Source organism: Catharus ustulatus, unplaced genomic scaffold (assembly GCF_009819885.2).
Source record: "Catharus ustulatus isolate bCatUst1 unplaced genomic scaffold, bCatUst1.pri.v2 scaffold_95_arrow_ctg1, whole genome shotgun sequence".
In the NCBI taxonomy this organism is placed as follows: Eukaryota; Metazoa; Chordata; class Aves; order Passeriformes; family Turdidae; genus Catharus; species Catharus ustulatus.
In genome coordinates, this window is record NW_024879559.1 from 141,560 (window position 1) to 147,705 (window position 6,146).

General features: G+C 48.0%; 1 pseudogene; it reads right to left on the reverse strand.

The window, feature by feature from the left end:
• LOC117011573 overlaps nt 1-4,878 on the reverse strand; it is a 28,521-nt pseudogene extending 23,643 nt beyond the window's left edge.
• Nucleotides 4,879-6,146: the final 1,268 nt, after the last annotated feature.

Consider the following 6,146-nt stretch of genomic DNA (forward strand, 5'->3'; position numbering starts at 1 on the left):
AGGACCCGTTAGAGGTGGCGGCAGAAATAGCTAGTCCGGAAGCTGGACGAGGAGCAGATAGGCAAAGATGGCGCGAGAGGGAAGTGCCGCGCCCAGGAAAGGGGAACCAGTGGCGGGCCCCTGATAAACATCCTGACATTGCAGAGGAGGTTGAGGAGCTTACAGAACAGCTTGCGGCTGCGTGGGGGACGGAAGAGGGGGGAGACGAGGCAGCGGTCGGAAGCCGGAAACCGGGTCGGGAGCCTAGTCGGCTTGGGGGGACCTCTCGGGCCGGGAAGGCGCAAGTCAATGACCACAAAGTGCAGATGAACCTGCAGCAGTTACAGCAATTAATTAATGAAATAACTGCAGAGGTAGAAAGGCAAAAGCGTCTGCTTCAAACCCGGTCTCCTGTACCACCCTCCCAAACAGAACCATCCGGGATCAAATTCACTGATTGGCGACTTATAGCCGATGAGTGCATATTGGGGGGTTTGACTTTGCGACCCATTGCTACCGCTTATCCTGTAAGGGCAGTAGCCGGGGGGGGAGTGGAATGGGTGGCCCTAGAGCCCAAAGCCGTACAGCACCTCGCGGCTACCATAGAGGCTAAAGGATTGGGCCATCCCCTTACATTGACATTGTTAGATAGCATTCATGCTGGGGGACTTTTGCCATGGGACTTACGCAATCTGGGGAAAATAGTGCTGAAGCCCACTGCCTTTCTGATGTGGAAGGATAGCTGGACACAGCGACTCAGAGGGGAACTAGCCCGTGCGGCTCAGCAACGACCCAACCCCCTAGCAAACTCCTCCTTAGAGCGGCTGAAGGGATCCGCGGCAGGATTAGAAACACCACAACAACAGGCAGCAGCCTTGACAGCCCGAGAGATTCGAACGACTACTCAGGCATCATTGGCAGCATACACTGAGATTATAAGAGAGGTAGAACCCACTGCGCCATGGACGCGCATCCAGCAAGGTCCTACTGAGACCTTTACTAGCTTTGTGGACCGATTAAGTGTAGCGGTCGAAAATGCCGCTAATCTGCCTGCTGTCTCAAAGACTGCTATCCTAATAGATTGCATGAAACAGCAAGCAAATGCGCCCACTAGGCGAATCCTAGCAACAGCACCACGTGAGGCAGGGGTAGCAGATCTCGTAAAACATGTTGCTAATGTCCAACGCCATGAGGACTTGACACAAACCGCAGCTTTGCTCGCTAGGGCACAGCCTCCGACCTGTTTCGGTTGCGGCAAAATTGGGCACCTTCGACAGAACTGCCGGAACGGCAGAGCAGGTGGGCGGGGGCAAGGTGGAGGACCACAATGTTGGGCATGCAGAGGATTCGGGCACACGGCTAAGCAGTGCAAAAGGCCGGGAAACGGGAAAGGGGGCAGGGGACGCGGGGGCCCTTTGTCTCCACAGGCCAGCTACCCCGCTGCGATGGTTCAGGCGATGCTTCCATCGAAAGGCAACCTGAAGGAGCAGCAGCCCCCGGAGGCACTAGCAGGATCCCCAGGGTGGCCATGGTCGTAGATTGTTCGGACCAACCGCGGTGGAATATCACCTTTACAGCCCCGGATGGATGGATACCACAAAGCATCACCTTGATTATGACATTAGATACTGGAGCAGATTTAACATGCATTCCCCGCGCTCGCTGGCCGTGGAGCTGGCCATTAGGCCCGGCCATGCCTTTGATGGGAATCAATGGGATACAAATGGTTCCACGTAGCCCAGCTGTGCTCAAAGCAACAGGAGTAGATGATGATGGATCCTCATTTATGGCTCATGTTTGCCCTGCTTTGACGATCTCCCCAGATGGAGCCCTGGGCCGAGACGCATTAACGCAGATGAAAATTAAACTGACAAATTTAGTCTAAGGGCCACTGTTCATTTAGTTAGCATTGCTGCCGCCATACCATTACAATGGGACACCTCTACTCCGGTATGGGTTGAACAGTGGCCCCTCTCTGCAGAGAAACTCCAGGCAGCACACAGCTTGGTAAACAGAGAATTGCAAGCAGGACATTTGGAGCCTAGTGTCAGCCCATGGAATACTCCTATCTTTGTCATCCCTAAGAAAACACCAGGACAATTTAGACTGCTACATGACCTGAGGGCAGTGAACGCAATAATGCGGCCGATGGGGCCAATACAAAAAGGGTTACCTGATCCAACAGCGATCCCAGCAGGATGGCCTGTCATAGTATTAGATATAAAAGATTGTTTTTTCTCTATTCCGCTATGCGAAACAGATCGTGAAAAATTTGCTTTTACGCTGCCGGCATTAAACCATCAGGAGCCAAATGCTAGATATCAATGGAAAGTGTTGCCCCAAGGGATGAAAAACTCACCCACTATTTGTCAGCTTGTAGTGAGTCGCATATTGCAGCCAGTGCGTGAGTTGTCCAGTGGTGTCATCATACACTATATGGATGACATCTTAGTAGCACACAAAACGCCATCACAAGTAGAAGCATTGTATGCAAGGGTGCGAGACGTTTTGCATCAGGCAGGACTAGAAATCCATGAGGCAAAAGTGCAAAAGGGGCCAGAAATCAAATTTTTAGGGTATGAAGTAACTCTCAACAAAGTGCGAATCGCGCCCATAAAGCTACAGGGAAATATACGTACTATACATGATATGCAGAAAGTGTTAGGAACCATACAATGGCTTAGATCCACTGCACAAGTCCCACCACACCTTATGTTGCCTTTATACGAGCTGCTTAAGGGTAATACCCCTCAGGACAAGATAGAGTTGACAGAACAAGCTAGAGAGGCGTTAAAAAGCATTGAAGCCTTATTACATACTGGAACTGTAGCTCGGTGGGATCCATCTCAACCATTAAGTCTAGCCGTCACTATTGTCACATCAGGAGCGATCGGAGTACTTTTCCAAGGACCACTAGATAAACCCACAATTCTCAAGTGGATAGCCTCAAGTCAAGTAAAGACAGCATTCATTCGGCACACGGCCATGCTTAGAGCGATGATAGAGAAAGGGAGGAAAGTTAGTGTGCAGATCTATGGCAAAGATCCTGATACCATCGTACTCCCTTGTGGTAAAACAGAACTAGTATCTGAATGGCGGCATCAAGAGGATCTAGCCCTAGCCTTACAGTCATATGGGGGAACTCTTTCCTCCGGTAAGCACTTGTCCGCATTCACCCACTTGCGGCAACTACAAGTAGACATCCAGCCGCGAATAGTAGACACTCCGGTGTGTGGTCCTACCTTGTTTACAGATGCTTCTTCTCGCACACATCGAGCTGTAGTAACTTGGAAGGTCAAAGAGAAATGGCTAGTGCGAACCTTTGAAGATCCACGGCAATCAGTACAATCCCTAGAAGCAAGGGCTATCGCCATGGCTATGGAAGTATTTCCAGACAGTGCAATCAATATAGTGACTGACTCAATGTTTGCTTTTAAGCTGGTCAAAAATATGTACATTGCAGGTATGCCTACTACACCCATTGCCATACAAATAGAAAATAGTCTTGAAAAGCGCACAGCTGTATGCGCAATCCTCCATGTAAACAGTCATACAAACATTCAAGGTTTCTATCAAGAAGGTAACCAACAAGCTGACGCAGAAGCCTCTCGGGTCTATTCCCTTAGAGATGCCCGCCTTTTGCATGAAATACTACACTTAGGGCCACATGCTTTAGCAAAGCGTTGCAACATTCCAATAGCAGATGCCCGGACAGTAACTCAAACTTGTCCATATTGTGTGAAAACCCCTCTTTTCGAGGGAGGCCTAAATCCTAGAGGCCTGAGTGGCCAGGACTTATGGCAAACAGACTTTACTTGGTGTGAAGCTCTGAAACCGCGCCCGTGGCTTTGTGTCACGGTTGACACATACAGCGGGGTGATACAAGCAACACAACATGCAAAAACCACGGCGCGGGACGCAATTAACCATTGGTCCGTTGTCATGGCTGTATTAGGCATCCCTAAAACGATTAAGACGGACAATGGGTCAGCCTTTACCTCTTCGCAAGCAAAGCGATGGGCTGATAGATGGGGCATAGAACTCAAGACCGGCATTCCATATAATAGCACAGGACAAGCTATAGTTGAGCGTGCAAATCGCACGCTTAAGGAAAGGCTCTCCGTCATTGCGGAGGGGGAAGGGTTCCCCGCCACGCAATCAATACCTGTAAAATACCAGCAAAGAATTTTGCAGCTTACCTTGTTATCTCTTAATTGCTTTCTGAGAGGCTCGGCGAAATGTGCCCCGATGGAAAAACATTGGCAAAAGTCAGAAGTATGGTCCAAGCCAAAGGTGCAAGTACGCGATCCAGAAACGAAGGAATGGCAAAAAGGATGGGTTTTAGTTACACAGGGACGTGGGTACGCAGCCGTGGAGCTTGAAGAGGGAGGGCCCATCAAATGGGTCCCAGTAAAGTGGATTAAACCTGATTTGTCTCAGATCAATATTTCCACAGGTACCGAAGTAGTGAAAGAAGCAGACGACCAGCAAAAGGACGCGTGAAGAAGCACAGTGGATCACCGGCTGTAGCTACTTTGTTGTCTGTATGGTGAATACTGCCTTGCCAAAAAACAAGGTGTTGCTATATAAATATTAACGCTTAGCTAATTACGCATTGCAGGAAAAGGAATTGCTTCATCTTTATTAGCCTGCCGCACCAGCAAAATGTATCTTAGTCTGTTTAGAAGCTTATATTTCGTGAGCATAATGACTATCGTAGCTATATATGTTCCACCTCAGCCTAAGACTAACATTTGGGTTACTCTAGCTAATCTTACAAATCAGGAATCCATTTGCCTTGCCCTTTCGTCACCTGGTAACCCCTTCTCCACATGCCTTGTAGGTTTGCCGACGGATGTCTGGCCTTGTCCACTCCTGCCGTATTTTTGTGTTCTTCATGGCGACGAACCGCATTGTTCAAACAGCACTCCCGCATGCGATGCTAATAAGCCAAATAGGGTAGTTGAGCTATGGGATTTTTGGGTGCCATATCTCCCCGTTGCTCCTGCCGAGCCTCAAGAATTAGAACTGTTAGGCTCTGTAAAAATGGACAGTTGTTTATACTTTAAGTGGACCAATGAAAAGGTAAAGAATATTAGTGCAACAGTTGTGAATTCAAGCCTTCCAGTTTATAGGAATGCATCTGAGTGGTGCCAATATACTGCCAAGCAACTCTCACAATCCTCTGATCATCCTTTCTCTTTGCCTAGCGGCCTATTTTTGATTTGTGGTGATCGAGCTTGGCCAGGTATTCCCTCAAAACTTAGAGGAGGTCCTTGCTCGATAGGTAGATTGTCCCTATTGACACCCAACACATCCATGATTCTAAACATGTCCAGGTATTACTCCAGTAGGCGAATGCGACGCAGTGTACACAGTTTTAATAGCAAATGCCAGGATAATGTAAAGTTCTGGTCACCAGGAGAAATTATCGCAGCCTCCTTTTTAGCTCCAGGCGTTGCATCAGCTGGGACGCTGGCACAGCTTAACAAGCTAGGTTGTTGGTTAGCTAAACAAACTAATGCCACATCGCGAGCTATAAGTGATTTGTTAATTGATGTAGATTCTGTAAGACATGCCACTCTTCAAAATAGAGCTGCCATTGATTTTCTCTTATTAGCCCAAGGCCATGGTTGTGAGGAGTTTGAAGGCATGTGTTGTATGAATTTGTCCGATCATTCTGTATCCATACATAAGCAGTTGCAGACTTTAAATCAGCTCACTCAGCAATTGCAAATAGATGATGGTCTAGGGTTAGACGGATGGCTTAAAGGCTTAGGCATAGGCCCTTGGCTGAGAGACATTATTAAGAGTGGAATAATCATTTTGGTTGTAGTTTTGGTAGCAATGCTCTTACTGCCTTGTATAATCAGTTGCCTACAGGGTATGATTATCTCTATGTTTGATAACCAAAAGCCAGCCATGCTAGCAGCTAACGGACGCGCGAGAAACTATGTAATGTAAAGCAGGAACAGAAGCAAAAGATTTAGAGAGCTTGCCAGTTCAATATATAACATAGTTAAATTAGAAGGAGCTTATTACAGTAACTGTAGCATTTATCGTTGCAGCGATTACAGTTCGCCTTAAGTGTCCGCTTCTCAGCTGCCTCATCCGGCGTCCGACAACAACGTGAAACACTTCAACAACGACTGTATCAAACTGAGTGC